The sequence below is a fragment of the Bombus vosnesenskii genome, unplaced genomic scaffold (assembly GCF_011952255.1).
Source record: "Bombus vosnesenskii isolate JDL3184/JDL3185 unplaced genomic scaffold, Bvos_JDL3184-5_v1.1 scf7180000013276, whole genome shotgun sequence".
In the NCBI taxonomy this organism is placed as follows: Eukaryota; Metazoa; Arthropoda; class Insecta; order Hymenoptera; family Apidae; genus Bombus; species Bombus vosnesenskii.
The window spans coordinates 1,034,171-1,058,075 of NW_022882934.1; the positions used below are offsets into that span (position 1 = coordinate 1,034,171).

Here is a 23,905-nt window from a genome sequence, read left to right on the forward strand (position 1 = left end):
TCGACTTCGTAAATTCTTAAGCCGATAATAAGGATTTTAAGATACCATTAAACGGTTTGTACATGCACGTGCATATGTAGTGCCTCGATATAACTTTACACAATGTAAAAGTTACGAGTGCAACCGGAAATATTTGATGCTACACTGTGACAGAGAAAATATTCAATGTTAGAATTTTAAAAGACACTGCATAAAATTGTTACGTCAGTTACGTATTGCATTCTTGAAATCACGTTGTTGCTATTTATAATTCAATATGCTGAATAAAAATTTCTATTTACCCCAACCGCGCGCCTGTTTGTAATTTTCTATTTTGACTTATCTACCTACGATTCTCCGTTTCACGTAAAACCAAACACGAATTGTCAAAGAAAATACCAATTCATTTAAATTGTACGATATAAGAGAAAACTTTTCCATTTGTAATTTTTCATTTATGACTTTCAAATCGTCAACGAAACCTATCCATTCAAATTATCCGAAGAAAGCTTTCCTCGATATCACAGTTTCCCACGTACGATAATTTCCTTCGACTCTACTAAATAATGAAAATCATCACAGACGGCACATTTCCTATCCTATATACCGCTCCAGAACCTAAGCGCTGAGTAGCGAACACCGGAAGTTAGGAAACACGTACTACGAACGTTTTCACCCCTTCGATGGTTCCCTTCGCCGCGCCGATAATAATTTCACCCCTCTATTCTTGAAACCCGTCTTCCTCGTTACAAGCACAGCACGTCATTTTTAATGAACGCGTCTGACGTTCGTTAGGAAAATTTGAAGCAAGCATGTCTTACCTCGTCTGCGTTCACCCTGAGGTAGCACGCCAACTCACACTAGCATCACGCACGAACCTCGCCGGGACGCACTAGAAACTCGCGAAAAAAGAAAGTTTGGCAGGTCGGGTGAAAAGGCACCCCCAATCGCGAGCAGGTACCCGGGTGATACACGAATGACTCGCTGGACGCGACTGACAGTACCGTGTTGCTCCACGTGGGCTCCAAGCTCCAACCACCCCGTGAAACCTACACAGTCGCGTGACGGATCATACACGAGCGTAACGCACACCGACGAACTGGTAACGGGAGGGGGCTGTGATCATGCGCACTCCTGCAGCTTCCTTGGATTCGAACTTCCACTCTCTTTCTCTTTTTCTTGTTAAACGCGTAATTAGCAGCATTTCGCGGCTACGCTGCCCGATAATCGGTTATGGAATGCAATCGCTACCGGTTGATGCTTCTACCGCGTCTGCCCCTGCTTCCGCTTCTACAACGAACGTTCCTTGCTTTCCAATGACTGTCCTGACTAACTCGCGATCGAGGGATGAAATGATTGTTTGGTCCTTCGTACTTCGAAACATCCGCGAGAACTTGGTTCGAATGTCACTTTAGGTTTAATGGAAAATCAGTAGGAAATTGTTAGGATCTTCGAGAATTATTATTTTATTCGAAGTAACAATTTCTAACAGATTTTCGAAGTTCCTCGTCTTATTCACCTCGAACTTCTTTGATAGGATTTAGATCAAGAAACTGTGAAAACGCCAATTCACTATACCTATTATCGTAACTCTTACATACAATTATAATAAATTTTAACTATGTACGATATATATATACCGAATCGTAACTATACACGAATACAAAGTTCCCAACAAGCCGTATATATATATTTGGTGAAACTTCATTGATATCTATTCCCATTCCACTACCAGTTCACCTAACTTTTGTCCTCGACTATATATATATATATATATATCTATCTGTTCATTATGCGCATAGTAAAATAAGCAATGCAGCCATCGTATATCAGAAACATGAAAGAAATTCTCATAAAAACGCCCTATCACTCTGTTAATAACAAATGCAAATTTCTAGCATTATAAAGAGATTTATAAAACTCGGACGATGGCGGGCACGTTGGTTGCACCAAAGATACGGTAATGAATCGCTTCTCAATAAGCTGCAAGTTGGTTACGATGTTGCTAATTAAGTCATCCGTTATCATTTTTATCGTTTGGTGTACTCGGAGGAATTTCCAGCTCGCAATCGAGCTTGATAAAGATCGTGAAAAGGGAAACGGTGAAGGAACGACGTCAGAACGGAGTCGGCCGGCCTTAATCAGGAAATTAATCTCCGTTTCAGAGTGAGCTTGTTACTAACGTTCGACGGCTTGGCATTTCGTTAGCCACAAATTACGCAACCTCGACATTCGATGCTGGCCTCCAGAAACACCGATCGCGAACAACACGTGATTTATGCACCTCGAAGATCCTGATAATAAAATTCTAATTACGTTCCGCAGGTACTGTGTCTCGACGTAATTCGATTAATTAGAATGGTTCTCGTGTGTTACCGACGACCGATGTATATTCGATGCTCGTTCTCCGTTTTCTTCAACCAGCCATGTGAAAGTAATACCCATCAGGATGTGTCAATTATGAAAATTTATAACGTTCTGTTGAAATTGCAGCATGTATCGAAATTATATCAACATCATATTTATTCCACGTTACCATTCGCTCGCATATCGAATATTAACTCGAACATAACACGCACGCACAACTTAAAACACTTCAACGTAATTTCAACATTTGACACGTGTAATATGTTGATCAGGATATTCCATGGTAATTGTTCATCTTATTTTACAAAACGTCGTTACCATATTTTACAAGTACAGCGCGCTGCTACGCTTCCAGTCGATTGTACCAAATGAAAGATTTCGCTTTGTAAAGGTAAACGAACCATCGCAAAGATACGCAGTCAATTCTCAGTCAGCTGAAACAACGGCACGTCTCGCTATTTTGAAGAAAAATTCGCTGCAATTACTCCGACAAAAGGGGGCATTGGCGCGGATGATCGAATACTGGTCTAGTCATTGAGCTAGTCCTTCTGAAACGAGGAGCCAAAGGAGGAAGACAACGAATGTGTCAGTGTTTTAGGGGTTCCATGGGAAGTCGCTAATTATCGAGGTTTGTCCGAGTCGTTACAGTAGTTATCGGACTGCTTCTTTTACCTTCAACAGACTTCCATCTCTTCGACTATCCGCACCCTTTTGCAGCAGCGTGGTTCGGGTCTGCATTCAGAGCAGCCACGCGAAACGAGAAAGGCCACGGTTTCTGTCTCAAGCGTGTTAATTAGACAGGCCTTTGTTTCCTCAGAAGGAACCCGAACGAGGCAAATATGAACGATAAAGCGACCCTTGAATTTTGTCTGTCGCTTGATATCGCGGCGGCCGCCGCGCGAATTATTTATGCCGCGGGATTGTACGAAAGTTTCATAAGGGGAATCAGTCAGCATTTTCGATTCCATTGCTTGTCTAACGATGACATTTCAACAACAACAAAATTTTCTTTTCATAGTGATTCAGAGTTATAGGACTTCATAATAAATAGTAAGTCGTCGATAGAATAGATAGAAGAGAAAACATAAAAATTATAAAAAAAAAAAATAGCTTATAATTATGTGTTAACAAGATCTGGAAAAATAGCTCCTTCCATTCGGTCAAATAAGGAAATACAATACTATCTGATAATATAATCTTTAATAGTTTTTAGATTTGATCAATATAAGAATAATAGTTTTACCTTGTTACATTGCTCGTAAAAATTCTAAATGTTTTGGATAACACACGATATATTCACATCGTAAATGATCAAATATTTTGGATGCCATCGTAGGTATCCACCTTCCTCTAGAAAAATCGTAACACGTAAGACTTTTTCGTGTAGATACGATTATCTTGTACGAGAAGAAGAAACATTGATGCTCTAAATGCTGTTCTTTGAAATAACGAAGATTGTCTAGGTACTTTACTGTAGAAACATACTTACATGTCTCTGCTCAAATAATTTTTATGAATAAATAACGTTTTAATTCAGGATGTTGAGTAATTTACAGACTTAAAAAATCAACAATTTTTTTAGATAATAAACATCAATAATATGAGAACATAATGAGAACATATATCGAGAGTATAAACTGATATCGTCAAATACTCTATGACGTGACGAACAATTAGTGCTCGTCGATGCTTCGAACAGGAAGAATTGATAACATTTCCAATTAATCGACACCGCGTCAACTATGCACCAGGTCACGAGTAATTTTTGTTTCGTCGGAATATGCATATTTGGATAAAGTAGATAATGAAGATAAAGTTTCAACGGTAACGAGCGTACCATTAACGAGCGGGCCGCAAAGACCGAAATGGGAATATGAAAATGTGAAATGACATATGAACGAGTGAAATATGAAACATTGTTAGTTTTGTCTAGACATTAGTTTCCAAGTTTGTGGTTTTAAATGTCACTTTTCGAGCACACGAACGAGTTAGATAACGAATATTATGAAAAAAATAAGAATTTAATCATCTTGATATTTAGAGCAATTATGAAGTTTAATCGACGTATCTTCAATTTTCCACGCATTCCTTGGGTCAAGGCCGAGTTAAGTAGAAGTGCTTTATGACTTAGTTAGAAACAATTACATGAATAAACTTAACGATGAAATGGAGCGACTAAGAATATACTCATCTAAAAGCATTGACTTTATAAAGGGAGAAAGCAAATATGAATAATCCCTACTTGTACAGAAGAAGTCCGATTTCTGTGAAAACGGGAGAAGCAATAATGGAACACGAAGACACTGTAAGGAACAATCTTAGGAGAAGCTCGAGATCGCGTTTAAATTATCGACGTTTACGTGCAATATCTTTTGAATTCGTATAGTTCGAATTTGCAGTGTCCTTTTTACATTTAAATGTTTACATGTGCTCGAAGGAAAAAATCCTGCCATTGAGAACTGAATATACTAATTTTAATTTTAATACTAATATTGATAAAAGAAGGTTCCATTTATTATTATTATAATTTGGATAAAATCACACTGTATATTGAATTTTTATTATGTTCACTTTAGTTTTTAAATGTTTGTCTTAAACATAAGATTAAAAGATGTAAAATTATACTTCTCTCTACGTTTAATATTACTTTCAAGAGTAGCACACATAATAATAAAAATCTGCGTGATGAAAATGTTTTAAGGAAAATGTAGAAATTTAATTCTCTGTTGTATTACGTTAAGAGCATGTCATAAGATGATTAAAATTCTTTTTTACCTCTGCTTTAATATCTAACGCCTTTGTTTCAAGAATCCCATTTACTACCGCTGTTGTTGCTCTCATTCAAAAAATAGTTCCTAGTTTACTGTTGCGAGCAGAAAATATCCGGGCTAAAGATGAGAAAAAAAAGAAAGGATGAAAATATCCATTTGCCAAGTTTCCCGGAAATGGAGAACGAAATCGAGTTTCGGTTTATGTTGTTACTTCGTGCTCGGATAAAATTAATCAAAACAGGATATTTCTGATTAAATACACGCAATCACATTAAAAATTAATAGCTTTGACACCTGCAACTAAATAACAGGACGTATATAAATCGCATTATTCATACAATAATTATTTATATAATAGGTACATACTATTTAACATATGCATATCCTCGACAATTTGTAACAAATTCAATATTCCTGCAATAAGAAACAGAAGTGGAACAATGCTCCCATTATATTGAAATGAAGATGCGAACCTGTTAGAAACTTAAGCGTCCTTATCTGAATAAACTTCGAATAAACGTATACCCGTTTGCATGCATTCAAATTAACAAACTTATAAATATTAACTTGTATAAATATACATATACTTATACATATATTTTACAATTTACTATGTTTATCACTATGAATATGCATCCACTTATCCACTTGTTCTTTGAACTAGGCAGGGTAAGCGATAAAAGATTATTAATATTTGATAGAACTTTTTTTCCATCCTCATAGTGTTTCGCATACAAGTTCACAAACATGTATTCTCTACTCCAATTAACAATTTAACGATAGTATATTCTAATTTTATTACGTGGCATATTGCACTTAATCATACGTAGCTACATGCCGCGTGTTTTGCATAATATTAGAGAAAGCGGCGTTCAGCTGCACGAAAGGGTACTCAGATATTACGTCACAATGCTGGTGAAGTCTCAATTCTGCGATTCAGTGTTCGGTCTTTCTCGTTTCCCTTGGCTCGTTCCTCCCTCGCTCTTTCCCTTTATCCCCGCGTTGCGTCTAAGGTTTGTGCAGGCTGAGGTCTGACTGAGCCTACCATCAAACTCCTCCTCAAGAGCAAGCTAGATGTTTACATTTCAATTATCCGACGCCTCGTTCGTGCCATTATTAGTATTTGCATGATTTAGTAGCTGAAGAAGCATGCCTTCCTACGTCTAGAGCTATCTCTACGTCGGCAATTATCGGAATACAATTCGATGGGATTTGTACCTGTCTAGAGTTGCGTCTGTGCAATACGTACGTATAGCTACCACGTGAGTGCGTGTACGTTCTTCCAATCTAAATTTCGGAGATTAAAATTGTATATACTGAAAGTAGAAACATTATCAGCTCTTGAAATAGTATTAAAGCAGTATTATACGTATTATAATGGTATTAGTATTACACGTATAATGTATCCTTCTTTGCATACATTATACGTATAAGTTTAATTAGAATTAAAATAACATATGATACATGTGAGCAAGATGAATATGCTTTTTATCTCAATAACATGAAATATTATATTATTGTATAAATTATTATATATTACGAGAATGAATATTACATCAATAACATGAATTAGTATTAACTTGAAATAACTGGAGATTTTCAGTAATTGCAAAAATAAAAGTTTTTAAAATTAAATTAAATATATAATCTAGAAAGTGTTAAAACACATATTTGTAGGAAGAGAGATATAAATTTTATACCACTCCATGTTATAACTACTTTTTGTTTATGTTATTTCAGACATACCTTTGCTTGGAACGTTATGTATTCTTTAAATATCCATTAGATTTTTGCGAATATTCCATTCTACAGCATAATAATGTTAATTTCGGAATAAATAATATATAAATATTTCACAGGAATTATGAAAATACCTCTGCTTGTATGCTGGCTATGTATACATAATGGCTTGCGTGAAATGTAATAATATGACACTTATGCGTATGGCGACATTAAATATTATAATATGAAATTTACATACATGCATACATATATGATTACATTAAGAATTAAAGTGTGACGTATAATTTCTACTTTATGTATGCTTACACACAGCATGTATTAAATTATTAGACGTGATTTATGGTCTATCGTATTTTCACGAAATATATATCATCGTTATTTGTTGTTAATATTCTACTTTGAAATACCACATATGTAGAACATATTTCTCTGTTATAAATCGTTAAGTTTTTCTAGAAATTACGGTTTTTCTAGGTTTTCTAAATAATATTATAGCAGACAGAGTTTAATATAAAAAGTCCAAAGGTAAACTGCTCGTGTTTACATTTATACGTACTTTCATTTTTACCACTATATTTTTCCGCAATTATATTCTTTTTCCTAATTCTATCATTTAATATGAGAGGAATTTGCCTCTTCAAAATTAGATATAACTTAAACAAAGGGATTTATTATTTTCCTTTATCCATAAATTCTTGTAATGAAACTTTACAAATTGACGAAATGATATTAAGATGGAGAGATTCGCTTCATCCGATTTCCTTCTTTAGAATCGTTCAACGAAATTTGAATTCGTTAGTCTATCTTTAATCGATTAATCGGCCGGGCAATTCAAGGATCTTCCAGAGTGGTAGGCAAATGAAGGTGAACAAGGAACCATAAGAAAGGGACGACAGAAATGAAAAGAATCTCTCTTTAGGGAGAAGAAAAACTCGGAAAACGAAACCCCGGTGTAATATTCCGGGAAATTCCACAAATCGATGGAAGAAACGGAAACGAGCGAAAGGGAAAAACAAAGAAGGATGGAAGAAAACGGCGAGTGGAGGGGAGGAAAAGTGGAACATTTCTGTGCTCGTTAAAACGCGCAGCTTCAGCATCCACTGGAAACCGGAAGAAAGAAAGCCTCTCTCATTGCGGAACGTGACCCGTTTCATCTTCGATTTTTCATACAATAACTATTGCTTCGTTTCTTTTCAAAAACCTCCTTTTTCCATCTCATTTCTTCTGCTTTTTTTTCTTATGAAATGCAAAGTCGAGCAACAGTTGCGCGACGAAGAAATCGGTAGAATCAATTTCAAACGTTACGTCATTTACCTTTTAATTCGCAGTTATATGTAATTGTCCTAAAAACTTGACCAATAGAACGAACCACTCAATTCGAATATACTTTTTATATTTCTTACTAATATGTTAACGTTATCATTATTTTATATTCTGTACCATCGCTTTAATTAACATCTGTTAAGCGCTTCACATATCTGCATACATCTCACGATCCTTTTTTGTGTTACAATATTAATTTCAAGCTACTTTTCAAACTGACGTTTGATTTAATACTAACGTCGCTATTAAATTACCAAAGAAATAACTGTATAATTAACAAAATAACGTTAGTTGAATATGCGCTTGAAATTAAAATCTTGTGAATAATGTGAATGTGTTATTAATGTGATCGCATTACCGATTTTTAAGATTTTTTTTCAACAATATATTTCGATCCAATGATTCCTTCTACGTTAAATCGATTTCAGATAAAAGCTTTATCTGGCAATTAAATTAAATTCAAAATTTAATCAGAAATTTGACGTATCTTCCCTCCACAGAAGCAATTCTCGTACTGACAATGAGACACACATTCAACGAAGTATTTATATTTTCTTGTTTTAATCTTTGATAAGGATATATAATAGCCTTATTATTTACCACTTAAAAAATTATACAGCTTAATTGTATGATAAACGTCGCATCATCTAAATACCTTTTTTTTGAAAGTTCAAGAAACGCGAAAACAAATTGAAAGAACATCCTTTGTTCTAATGCTCGATTCTAAAATCAAATCGATGGTATTGGTTTCAAGCGAACAAAACGTTTACTTAGAATGAATTGTACTTAGCTTAATAAAATCTTGTTCGGTTGTACTCGATTCCACCGTACATATTCCACAAATGATCGATGTACTATCCTTAACAAAAAGATTTACCGTGCAAACGTAGCTTCTTTCACGGAACATTTCGCGATTTCATCCAACATGTACTTTCATCTTAGGGCGTTACAAATACGTGTAGCATTTTATTCACAGGCTTGTCAACGTCCAAAATATCGCGAATAATCATAAATATGGATCAAGCGAATATATTACGGCGCGGTATGAAAGAAATCTATCGTTTACGCTACATCAATCATTTCGATGCAACGTAAAACATCAATAATATTTCTATTATAATAACGTGATTTACATTCGGATGAGCATTTAAAACACATGACGTGAATATTAATTGCTCGCATATATTTATGAAACTGCATCGTTCAATTATCGATGCTCAGCCAGTCGCGAGCAGTCGATAAAATAAACCATATTATATGATTACGTACGACAATACGCAAAGTTATAAATTTTATTTTTAGCTAGGCATTTAATCGTTTTATTCAAATTGCAAAATACCTCATTTATGTACTTAATTCGGAACGATGCTATTAGAAATACAAATAATTCACAAATAAAATGTATATTAAAAATTTATACAATTACGAACTTACATTTTACAGAGCATTTTAAAGTACTATATGGACACGCTTTTATCCTACTTTTATGAATAATGGAAAATCGTCTAGCTTCCATTATGTCGTTTTATCCGCTTTACGGTTTACTGGTAAATAAAATGTGTGAATTATATCGGATGCATAAGATCTATATACGAAATTTATTTCCTGTCCTATACATTATTTTCTCTTGATTGTTATCCACGCAATGTCATACTCGAAATTGTCAGAGAAACAAGTGATAGAGAGCCGAAATTGGTTTGTAAATATCTTTGTGATGCATCAAGACAGAGATTAAAGAGCTGCTATTCTCCCATTTTACTGGCGGGAATGATCCCCCGAAATCGATCGTAGACCAATAGTTTGTAATTTTACGAGGAACTAGATGAGGTCAATATTGATATTGACCACTGAATTCTGTTATCTGTATCAGTTGTCACCAATGGAAGCAGACGAATCGATAAATTATACATATGTTGTGCGTGTTATGCGGAAGTAAATATAATATTGTAATGGAAAAAGAATATATATATATTTACAGACTTGCGAAAGTACTGTTGTATATATCTTTTATGAATGTGGTATATATATACAGTATTATGTGAAATATTTTGAAATTTCATTGACACTGTTATGAGGCTCGACTATCATAATTATATTGGTAAAATTTGAAAGAAGATCTGGAATTATAAATATTAAAAGATATTTAGTACGAGGATATATTATATTTGAAAATTCAAAAAGCTATGACAATTGGATAAGTTTGTAGCGTAATAATTTGAAGCAGATTAAATTATTGCAACAATTCAAATCAGATGATTTCTTTTCGTTATTAATATTTCTAAACAGAGGTATAATTCATAGTTTTGAATTCTTCATTTTTATTAAGACCTCCACTATAACTTTATTAAATACTTATTAAATTATATTAATTAACGCTTATTAAATTAAATAATACGCTGCTTCGAAACTAGATTTATATGAAACTTTCAGTATGGAAATAAATATTAAAATTAACATTTAAAATTTTTTACTCGTACATCTTCTTTACAGTATTAATATATCACTCAAATATATTAAGTGATGACCTATAATATCGCTCGAACCATGACTGAGCGTTATTTTCCCCCAGTGTTTTATGGATCACCAGTTTCACAGTAGGTTGAGTCACTGATATGTTCTCGAAATTCAAATGTGATACAATCAAAATACCACCTACAAATTAGAGAGTAGGTACATTAACATTTAACGATTAGAAAATTGCCAGAATTCTATTTATATATCGCTGAATACCACGAAATGTATTTATTTGTATTACACGATTATAACAAAATCCATTATAATCCACCATATGTGATACTCATTAAAAGTACAGGAAAAATCTATCCTGAAACGAAACTTTGTTCAAAGAATACTATATCGTTTTTACATTTCCATTTCTTCCTCGACTGAAATTTTTATATAAATTAATAAAATAAATTAAAATATAAATTAAATAGAAATTCTAAATAAATTAAAAGTATAGGAATCATAATAGTCTCCCAACTATAATTCGTCTCTCCTCTTTCTTTTTCCATTACTTTGATTTTATTTTTCCTTTATCTTACACGGTTCTTATCGCATAATAAAAACGAAGTAACAATAACGGAAATAGATTAATTAAACTTTTCGTCAAAGTAGTGAACAATCGATAATCTGGCCACTGATATAAAGTACCGGCTGACATTTCGAACTTTCTCGAACGATCAATGTCGCTCGTTTTCTCCTCATTTCTCTCACGGAAATTAGTTGCACGGAAATGTTGTCCGTCTTCGTCTTCGCGTGTCTATCTCACGGATCGACGATTTTACGAGGACAGGATCGCTGCATCATTGACCGCTGACGTCGAAATTCGAATGGGCAAACTTGACTGCTGCCGATGCGATGGCACAGTCAGCTAGCTCCCCCATTCGTTCCACAACTTTGCGAATATCAGATCTAGCTTCACAATTCGAGTCACGATAACTGTACTTTACGAAGACTCTATAGCTCAGATAAGACTATAAATGTGGAAGAATAAAGCTCTATCCGACTCGTTTGTCCACCAATGGAAAAATGAAAGGACAGTCTAGCAGACAGTAAAATTGTCTAGAATGTTACAGATAGTTGTTCGTGTTAATATACGTACAATCTAATATTATTACCGAACTATTTAGAAGAACATTAATGTTTCAAGTTTCTAATAAATACCTACTTGAAGATAAGAGAATATCGTATCGGTCAATATTTACGTGTTTATCTTTTATATTCTTTTTACATGTTCCAAATAAAAATCGTTTTCCTGTTCACAAAAAATATTTAGTTTCGTAGTAGAAAGATATTAGCATATTCCATGATATTCCGCTATACGTAATAAGAAGATACTTAAGTTTGCTAAATTACGAATAAATCACTAATAAACCTAGTCGTTAAAATTTATGTTAAAATGCTTCTTTATTCGATCAACTGATTTAAGACTGGAGTATTTATAATTAAGGGAATTGCGGACCAAATGCCATTAATTTACTAAAAAGATGACTAGTTATCTGGAAGAGATATAAAATCTTATCGATGACGAGCTGATTTCCTATCGGCACTTTCTCTAGCCGACACATTTATATCATTAGAGAAAAAATAGAAAGAGGCGGGGCTATTTCGATATCATTGTTCAACACGACATACGTATCGAACAATAATGCTTTAAACCTTTTAAACCAGTCCAAGGTGCAACATGCGATTGCAGTAGCGCGTGTAGTACAGCAATGGGTTAGGAAAGGCTCTTAGCAAGTGCTTTAGGTGGGCGTTTTCGACTACGATACAGTACCTTTTAACCACAGGAAAAGGCAAAAAGTACCGGAATCTACGACCTATCTTTCCCTCCGTTTTTCCCTCCTTTTACCCTTTCCTTCGAGATCTTTCTTTTCAGCTGCACGGCGTTCGTCGTGTTCTCTTCCGTCCCTGTCGTTTGAATTCCTCGATATTTTTTGCATGGAATCCGTGATATCGTAAGGTTCGCGTTTCAACGGTGATAAAAGAAACAGCTAAATGTTAAAGAAAATTAATCGTTCCACTGCAATGGATTTATACTTCGATACGTCGTACCACAAATTCACACTCTTTTCCTCGCTTAACTCCAGAGAAAAGGATCGCAATCGATTTACTCGTTCGTAATTTGCGCGCGTATCCGATAGGCAGTCTGAGCAGAACAGAAAATACTAGAGTCTAAACGCTCTAAGTGCATTCGATCGCGGTGTAATAGCTTTTAACTACGGAAACAAAGAAAGGTACGATTACCACTGACGCACCCTTTCATTCCTACTCCTCCTTCCCTTTTGATTCCCCTTTTCGCTCCTTTTAACTTCTACTTCTCCAGCTTTCGGAACAAAGCGAACACTTGGCACGCATCCCTGAAATCTCAACGACCGACAGCACAGATTGTCAGGTGTTCGCTGAATGTGACCTAATATTTTACAAAAGGATAACACAGATGTTCCTATGGGACTGCAAAGATAAGGTTTCGCCAAAAAGCGGATTTCTATCTCACGCTTACTTCTTTTCGCTACTACTTTTACATTCGTAACAGATACACGATACAATGGCGAACGAAAGAAAGTTCAAAATCGACACCTGCGTATGTGAGTATTATGAATATATAGGTATCGGTTTTGTAGTAGAAGAAGTTACACCTGTTTATCGTTCTTATCGTATTTATTTATTATATTTATTATATACGTAGATATAGTTCTAATTTGAAACGTGTTTTTCCCCGCAAAGGTCAATTTGCTTTTCATACGCGCACAGTATATTATATTTTCAACCGTGTGAACAATTTACAATGTAAATATTTACATGGTTTAATGCCACGCTACAATAAGCTGCATTATAAAAAGTCACATTTTACGATAATAAAATTTTAGTTATTGGTACTCTTCGAGCAACAGCCAATTTAGGATTTAAGCGACGCTTAAAAAAGCATCGGCCAAAAAATATATATTTACTTGAAATGTTACAACCTCTTCATGGGATGTAAAACAACGATCTTGGCACCCTCGCCGTATTCGACTTTCTCCACCTTCTCGATCTTCCATACAAGCAATCCCCCGTCGTTCGGCATAAAGAAAATCCATGACGGGTGGTCCCGGTTTCCGGTTTTTCTCCTTCGACCCCCGTTCGTCTTCCCTCCGAAACTGTTTTCCTGGCAGCAGTCCGCTGTCGATGCGACTCCACCGTTTCGTTCACGCGCGTCCATCATCCCCTTTCCGCACAGTAGGGGTGCGAAATACGCCCCTCGGTGCAACCAGCCACTTGGTTCTTCTTGAATCGTGGCTACGCGTTCTTCGGGCGTGGGTACGCGTGCACAGCGAAAGAATGAAATCGTAATAGATCTCGTTTTCGCTTGACTGAACAAGTTTGACACTTGGATGCCGTTGTCGTTTTGATACGCTTCCACTGAAGTTTCTGCGATCTATTCTTCTTTCTACGGAAGTTTGGACTCTGAGCAGAGGAAGCTTTTCGATTGTAGAATTGTAGTTCACGTTCCGTGAGATTTTTCAATATTCTAGATTATTGATATTCCAGCTCCTCAGTCGGCAAGTGATTTAAGTCTTATGCGACTGCATTGGACTCACGCCGCTCGTAAATCGAGAGGATCGTTCGTATCTTTGTGTAAGAATACAAGATACTACGAGTAAGACGCTTGTAATATCGGAAATGTATTAGTTAACTTTCTTTGCGTATATAGGTAATATTTCTTCTTATAAATCAGCAGCCATCTAGTTCTTATTTTAAAAATTATTTGGCAATTTGTGCGAATGAATTCCGTGTTAAATTGCATTTAATGTTTTACAAGTCGTTTTTAATTTAATCGTTTTTCATTCTCTTATAAAATTACCTTTCAATTTTCATTTGCCACTAAATTGCCAATAAATAGTACAATGACAATCCGTAATATACTACCAACTATCATTTACTCGTATAACATCCTCAGATTCAAGATGTTCGTAATATTTCACTAAACCATACTGATTCAGTGTACAGTATTCCTCAGCATGGTTCATGTTAAAACTTCGTAACAAGAGTTTCTGTTAAAACGGCCAGCATAATAAGCGGTGTAATTTCGAAACAAGGTCAGAAAGTACAAATACTAATACAAACCTTTTTCATTACGTTTTACGTTAATTTCGCTAACATAGTATATTTTAGTACGGCACATGCATTAATAGTAAGCATACCGAAAAAACGAACAGCAACTCAGCTCGCAACCTAATATTTTCCATAAATTTCAAAATCTTCCATATATTCACAACATCCAATTTACGTCATTCTTAATAGGTAGCTCTATACACGAAGCATCCGGCCAAACGGAAATTACCGTACTCGCTTTCACGTAAATTTATATCCGAGAGAAGTGGCAGGTCTAGGAAATATTAATCCCGGAGTAACGTATCGAACATGGTTGATGCCGCGTTTCAAGGACGCTGAACACTCGCCAAACGCGATGCAGTCGTTTCAACTTTTACCTGGCGCATCGTATCGTGTACCTTCCAGCAGCGCTCCGTAAATACTAATAAAAGTGCGAGGGTGCACGATGCGTCTAAAATAAATTGAATCGACCGCGGACACGGAGCCATTCCTGACGGGCGTTCGTGTAAATTTCAGACGGGCGTCCGCCATGGTTCCATCGAAGGAAAAAGATCGAGGAAAGAGGAAGCGGCCACCGCGGTAATAATTTTCTTTTTAAACGCTACCAACAACGCATTAAAGTCAACCGCGAAATTCCGTTTGAGATGCACGCGAGGTTAACTGATACGGCCGATAAAAATACCCGTTTTCATCGATACGATCCGATGCAATCGTAAGAATTTTCGGAGAGAATTATTAGTTGCATCGGATTGTTGTATCGCGATAATGTTTATGATATATCGCGAACAGTGGCTCGCGGAAGTATTCGAACGCTTACCACAGAAAATTGTTATGAATATATCGCGTACGTTATATGAAATTTTTTGAAATTTCATTAGGACTGTAATGAGACACGAGTAATGTAATTGTATTGGTAAAATTTAAAACGAATCTAGGAGTGGCTGTAAAATGTAAAATACACTTATTTTCTGTCAGTCTGAAACTTGAAACTGACATCTAATGATATGCTATTTAACAACTGGTTCATAAATGCAACAACCTAATATTTATAATTAATATTATAGTGAATGTTAATGAACACATTAATTTCAATGTAGTGACATAATATACGTGGTCATGAAAAAGGATATTTTCCCGCATACTAATGCAATGTTGTGTTATATATGTATGTATTTTCCTTTTTAAGCTAAGTTATAAATATTCTATGCTTAAAATGCATTGTCGAAATGGGATCTCCATTACGCGAGATCTTGAAATAATTATGTATAAATTTTGTGCATTGCAATAGGAATTAAACTTTTAACGTTTCAATAATACCACGCAATATAAATAATATATTATTAGTAATAACGGTACTTTATGCAATCTATGAGAAGCCTGATAAAAATTGATGCGAAGAAATATCTAATGTATAATTTCGTATAAACATACACAATTACTTTTTTAGCGATTCTTTTAAGGGAGGTTGCAGAAATATCATAAACTTGCAAGCCTACATAATGTAATTGTGCTTTTTTAAAATGAAATTTGTTCATTTCTTTGTTTATTGTCTTACTTCGTATAAATTGATTTCTCGATTTATTCTACGAATAAAAGGTCTGACGATAAAACACTGAAAACTCGAATAATTTACAAGATATAAAATAAATACTCAAATATATCGTGATATTTAACAATACAAAAAGAAAATCCTATTTCAAATGACAATATATTCAAAATTCGAGTGTCACGAGAATTTTTAAATAGGAAATCTTTAAGAGAATGTGATAGCGATTATTTATAGAGATAAGAGATTTATAATTTCGAAAGTTTACCAAATTCTAGAATTATTGCGGATTCTTATTTTTTCAGATACTTCTGATTTTACACAGAATTTCATAATACATGCTATTCAACTGGAACGAATTAATCGCTATCTTCAGCTCATAAATTCGTAACTGAAAGCTTCTACGTACGAGTCACGCGTGTATATATAAACCACACTCACTGAGATTCCTCAAATAAAACAAAGAGATAAATTTCTGTAGCAATAACCGCACGTTATTATTACGTTAAAATAAAAGATATTACTTGACTAAGAACACAATTTCTCAAATTTTCCACGTCTTCGAAACTAATATAACAGAAGTCATTCGGAAGATTAATAGTACGCCTATCTTTGTGGTTAATTACTTTTCATAAGAATGGTAAGCAAGTATGGCTGCTGTGTGCCACCTCGCTTAATGTTACCATTCGCTTCCGAAGGATGTTAAGAGTAGATGATACGCTGCACTCCAGGGACTCGCGTACACTTTGTGGCATAGCTCTGTTCCGTTGGCTCTAATGTTGCTTTTATCGTAACGATAAATCAAAATGCTCAGCGAAAGGCCGAATTACTTTACCGCGCAGTAACGACAACAACCACGTTGACGGAAAATGAATACAAATGGTGGCGGCTCCAGGACGAATGGTTTCTCCAATGAAACTTATTATCGTTACATGTCGTGTAATATTTGCAAAAAAATATTTGTAAATCCCGTACGAATAAATCTACGCCGGGGCTGCCAAATTTATATCTTTGATCGGGAAATAGTAGAATGATATTGAATAGAATGCGGATATTTTCCTGGTAATTGAATATGTAGTAAATCGAATCGAAGCAATGCATAAAATGCATCGAATCGAAATAATGAAACTCTGATAATAACTACATCGTATATCTCTTTGAATAGCAAGTCACTTATGCAATGTACATGGTCTATTATATCGTAAAATATTTAAGTGTTAATCAAGGATTGTGCTTTTCTTTCCTTTTCTGAAATAATGTACCAGAATAGCAGGTGAAATTGCTTTAAGCGTAGCTTATATTCCCGGAGAAATTACAGAGTTGTTGTTGCTATCGCCGAGAAAGTTATTTTCTAGTTATTACAAAACCATTTTAATATAATCGCTATTGCTTTCTTTGGTGGTGGGAACGAGTTACGGATATTTCAAGTATATCTGCTGGCTGTGGTGTATACCGATTTTAAGACAGGTTTATGAGATTCTACAATACGATATTATTTATTTTATATTAAAACGAGAGACGCAGAGATACTTTATTATTACACAAATATATTATGCACGATATATTATGAAGAAACTCGATAAAATTGAATCTGTTGAAGCTGAGCGACGATGTGGTAGGTCAAAAAATTATTCGGACAGAGCTCGAAGAGGAAGAGAGCCAAAAATTCAAATGAACTGTTTGAATATATGGCGAACTGAATGGTAAAAAGTTTTCATTGAAATTATTCAGAAATTGTACGAATATTATGTCGATGCTTTTATTAACATAAAAGAGCCAGCCAAAATATGAATTTTTCTTTCAAATTTATAATACTTTTGTATGATAATATATAATGATATAATAACTGTTATTGCTGAAATTAAAGAAATAAGCAGCGCTTAAAATAACATACTTTTTTAATAACAGAAATGTAAAACAGCAACATTTTGTTAACTACATGTACTACACTGTTATATCTACTGCATTACGCAGCACTGAACTGTTCAAATACAGGTGACTACGGCTTTTTATTAAAATATTGCAACAGAGAACCGTTACTTTTCGAATTACTAATCACTCGTACAGTCTCTGATATTACATCATATTACAGGAAGGCAGATATAGTATTAGGGCGACTTATTGTTCGTTTAGTTGATACTTTAATAAGCACCATAAGAACTGGTTTAATTGTGACGCAGTGAATAAGAAAATTATGTATCGGCGGACCCACATCACGATAATCGATGAATTTACCATAATTGGTTATACTGCAACGTTTTGCATTCGTAGGACTGAGTCGAAGGTAAAGAGAATATCATCTTCTGTGGGTCAGACGGACTTCGATCAATCAGAGAGAATTAATTGCTTTCCCAATTCACGAAATGAGAATGAAAAACAATTCGTAAAACGAATCGTTCTGATCTTTGTTTAACCCATTTTCAGCGTAACGCGCGAACGAAACAGAATTACTTATTTTACAAATCACACGACATTCCCTTCTCTTGTACTTGCCATGTCTAATGAAAACATCGCTATAATCGAGCGTAACGTGTATGACACTGTACGGATTAAATTCCTCTTGCGCAATAACGTGTAAGCCACAAGGAAAGTTTACACTGCGCGGAACATTCGCGGCTATTATGCAAGATTATTGCGTCTCGAAGGAGAAATTGAAATTACTGTTAAGACAGCACAGCCGATAATAATGAATGTACGTAAATTTCTGCCGCATTACCGGGATCGAAGTTCCGTTCTTCATTCAAGAAATCGTCGATCGATCGCCGCGCACTTTATTATGCCACTAAAAGACTGCAACTTTCGTAATATGCAGCGGCCGATATTAAAACTTCCAATAGAATCTTTCTCCCTCTATCCTGTCGTTTCTTTTCTCGTGAAATATCCTGACGAAACTACTTCTTCGGAGGTTGTCGCGATAGATAAAGAGAATGGTATTGAAGATCGAGTGTCTTTCAAAGGAGGAAGAATACGAAATAATTCCTTCGGCTAGGAGTGTATAAGTACACAATAGGCATAAAAGTTTTTCAAACAATAGAGTCAGTCAGCCTCTCGTGGACGTCTTTCCGGACGGTCAATGAGCGCTCCACGTCCCCTAAGTACTGTGTGCCCAGCCATGGTCTACAGGTCAGCCCAGATTACATGGACCCATCTCGAGGAGAATGATTCTTATTTACGCAATTTCTCTGTATACGATGTGGTTTTACGATTGTTTGGCAGGGCAGTCGCAGCAAACGAACGGAAATGCAATTTTGTAACGGTAAATTAGTGTTAAATTGCAAGGAGGAGAAAGAAAGGGGATAATCATACTATTGTTATTTTGTACATTATATTGTTATGTAACGAATGAAATCGAAAGGATAAAATGGAAAGGAAAATTTATGTTACATATTTTATACAATAAAAAGTATCGATTTGTTTTAAAATCAAGAGATAAATTAAAATTATAAATCAAAATACGAAATTCCTTCGCTTCGACGATAGTTGCTAGAACTTCCCCGCGAATCGTTTCTTCCACCTCAATTGTTTTTAAAGAATAAAATATGCTTTTATAAAAGTGGAATATAATTAGGCGCTATTCCGTTAGAAAAAAACCATTTATACTATTAATATATATTTTGATTAAATAAAGGTGATTGCTTTGAAAAAATATAATACGTTTCGATATTTAAACGTTATACGAATATTTAATTGTCTGCTTATAGAAATAATAATTTGATATCTTGTGTAATTAATTTGTGTAATATATTTTAGAGTGGAGCTTGATAAAATACACAATCGCATTCACACATTTTTAAGTGTTACCTTTACTTGTAATCGCTCTGATATATACATATGCATACGTCGTACTAAGTGGTAGATTTTTAAAATTGCAGGACAATTTTCATTAAACTTATTTGACTATGAAAAAAAAAAAAAGAAATCTCATACAGGAAGGAAAATATTTCCCTCGTGTCATAAGTTATAGGTCGGGTTTTGCTAGAAATCGATCTTTCACCGGCGTGACGTTAAAGCGGAGGGGCACATCTAACGAGATCTCTTCAAAAATAACTTATACCAGGGAAAATTCCAGGTAACGCTTTTCCGTCCCGATTTTATTACCTGCGAATAATTTGTTGGCGACGCTCCGCCATAAAGTAGTACGTTATAACGGCCCTGGGAAAATATGCCGGGATTCTAATATCGCAAGCAAGCAGACGTTTTGGTTCTCGTCCTCGTCCCTAGGCATATAAGTTCGATACCATGCCTTCATCGAGTCTTTGTCGAACCAATATATATCCCTGTGCTTCCATTCACGTAGTGATAAGCTCAGCCTGTATTCATGTGTAAATACACCTTCCTTCTTCTTGTGCCTTCTTCCGTCTTCCTCTGTTATGCCACAGACGTTGCCGAGAGTTCACGACTGCTTCCCCATTATCCAGGATAAGAGACCGGTATTTGGTGTTCCATTATTTCCTCCGATACGAATATTCGGATTGTTTGACCGTCCGCCAAAGAAATTCTAAAATTACTTCCTTAGAATCGAATTTTGTACTTGTCATTTTGACTTGTCGCCCGGTGTCTTGCTACTGAATTTCCAAAGTGCAGTTCTATATATATAAGATAGATTTATAGAAGGAACACGATTCGACGATTGGAAATCTCACGATGAAATTTCGTTATCTAACGTTGAATATATACAAAAGATATATATACAAACATTTAACAATACAAGATTTGGTATCGAAATATCTTCTCAATTACGTATAATGTAAGAAATCATGAAAGGGAAGCGGAGGATAGCGGTCATACGGGAGAAAAAATAACAATAATCGGACAAATTATTTTCTCGTGAGGCGCATCAGTTTAAATCAATCGTTGTTTAATACGAACGTTATTAAGCCAGGTTTCGATGCCAACGATTATATCGAAATGCTTGTGGAAAGTACCCTAAAAAGAATGCGCACGAGGAAAAAGGAAAAAGAACTCGTGCAATACATTACAGAAGCCGAAGGCAGTCGCGAGAATAATTTGAGGTAATTATAATAAAGTTTCTCGGAGATAAACTTGAGGAATTAAAAATCTGATATAATAGCCCTCCGTAATAACGGTCGGCTGGGCTTTTCTCATTTTAATGGAGAGTGTTGAGCTATGCACGTATTAACATCGTCTTAAGTGTATCCTTGTTTGCTTGTATGCGGACTGTCCTGGAAATTACGCGCCAGGCACACGCGCGTAAGATGACATAGAACCCCGACGAAATAGAAAATTAATGCCTGACCAAGGTCATAAATGCATTTTTACCGAATAATTTGCGTCATCCGAGAGGAAAGCCGGAGGAAGCAAGAAGACAAAAATCTTGCTTTCTCTTTCCTTACCCCCCTTTCATTTCTCTTCCTCTCCTCTTGATTCTCTCCCTTTTTTCTTCGATGAAATCGCTCTCCCCGAGCATGCTTGTAGGAAAAATACAAGTTGGCCTTGAGCACCGGCTGAATAAAAATGCAAAGAACGCTCGTACTTCGTTTGCGTTTACCGTAGCCACCCACGATGAGACACACGAATTTATAATTTACATTAGCTCGGAAATGAAAGTGGACTGTTTGCCACAGTTTGCGCTGCCAAAGGCGCGCTTCAGTTTTTCAAGAACCACCGGAACGTTATAAAACTGTTATGTTCGAAAAAATCAATAATGAATATTTCTTGCTAATATTTGCTTTGCTTATAGAGGTAAATATAATTACGTTTTATAAATTTTCCATAATAACGTCGGGTTAATCCACGAGTCCGTACGCGTTTCTCTGCACTGTTGTTAAAAACGTGTAATTCATAAGATACTATGTAAATCTTTAATATTCTTAATATAAAGATATACTAAGAAACTATATTGCCGATTCTATCGTCAATATTGCAAAATACATTATAGATTGAAACGTGCTTTAATTCGTATCTTTTTCTTCTTCTATTATATTACATTATATTTTATATATTTAATAATTATATTATAGATGAAGATACGCACGAATTTATGGAATTATAATTTTTTCCATTAAATGCCTATTTTTTCAAATATTTAATTTACAATTATTTGATTAAGTATGTAATTATTGAAATTAAAAAATTATCTAAATGCCATTTTATACGTGTTTTATAATAATATACGTATCTAATTTTAAAGAATTTCAGAACTTTAAACGATTTTATTTAATATACGTCTTTATATTTTACGGTCGAGTACGATAATATGACACATACATAGGTAATTAGATTAAAAATCGAGCAAACATTCACAATTTATGCTGAAACATAAAGAGCTACGATATTTCGTAAATCTTTAACATTCTTGTAGCATTGCAGGACATTAAACGATCAAGTGGATTCGTACGTATAATTTTGAACAGTTTATCCAACTTATATAGGTATTCTACATACCTGAACACAGCTTTGGAAACACATAATTTTGCGATTATCGACTATAACATCTCCCTCTTTTTTTCCATTGGACATATTCAATATTTTCTTTATTTATCATCTCTTACGCACTAGTTCTTTACAGAAACGCTATAAATTCCATATTTTTTCATCTAAATATAATTAAGGATAAAATTATATTACTCAGCTATGTTACTATATTTACTATACGTGAACTTTAGTCAATCCTTTGTTTATCAATAAGACTATATGGAATCTGATAAACAACCTTGTAAACAAATTCAAAATTAATTGCACTTATCTACATGTGTGAAGATTTCTATTGAATTTATATCGAATTAGCTTTATTAACTCAACATTAGATAAACTTTAACGATATTTCTGTACCTATAAATGTACCTACAATACATGATACTTTATGTTTCATCTTGCTCTTCGTTGTAATATCCGATTTCGTTAATTTATGCAAAAGTTTAATCAAGACATGCGAAACACTGATATATATATATATATATATATATATATATATATATATATATATATATATATATATATATGTATATATATATATATATAAATTGATATAAATAAAAAACGATTACGAGATTAACTGCTTTTACGAAACGCTGCAAAAGAGCGCTGGCTCTTTGAATACAGCAACTCCGTGAGTCAAACGTTTCCGTTCACTAAGCTACACACATCCCGATTCACAGAATGATTTTTCGGAAGACCGGACGTGTAAACGTTTCCACGATTTTTCTCAAAGCTGCCGTCGAGCCGCCGTTTGATGGAGACGGAATACTAAATCCCAGATAAAACGGCTACATTTTCTATGATTACGTTAAAACGAACGTCGGCTGGTCCTCTATACGCGGAGTTATATAATACCACCATAATTCAAACTGTTTTACTTAGTTGAAAAGAGAGGAAGGTGTGGCTAGTGTATCGCGTGATTTCAACAAGAAATTCACATTTCTACGAGATATTATTTACCATTTAAACTCAAATAAAATACACGCCCTTAATCCATGGTTATTTCTTAACCGTGGATTATTTAACTTTCCAATGATTTAACATCTTACATGCTTCTTACTAGCTGTATTCGCGACTTTATATTATGTTTATCACGTAGTTTCGTAATGATAATTATATACGTATTATTCTAACATAGTAC

At 34.7% G+C, this 23,905-nt stretch overlaps 1 protein-coding gene across 5 annotated transcripts in view; it reads right to left on the minus strand.

Moving 5' to 3' along the window:
- LOC117231953 (tensin-1-like) overlaps positions 1 to 23,905 on the minus strand; it is a 277,151-nt gene that overhangs the window by 195,664 nt on the left and 57,582 nt on the right. For 2 of the 5 annotated variants that reach the window (XM_033490984.1, XM_033490983.1), the window contains exon 1: positions 801 to 1,004. The exons of the other annotated variants lie outside the window; for them this stretch is intronic. The gene's annotated coding sequence lies outside the window, so the exon portion shown is untranslated. Of the gene's footprint in view, positions 1 to 800; positions 1,005 to 23,905 lie in introns of those variants that run through there. 5 annotated transcript variants of the gene reach the window in all.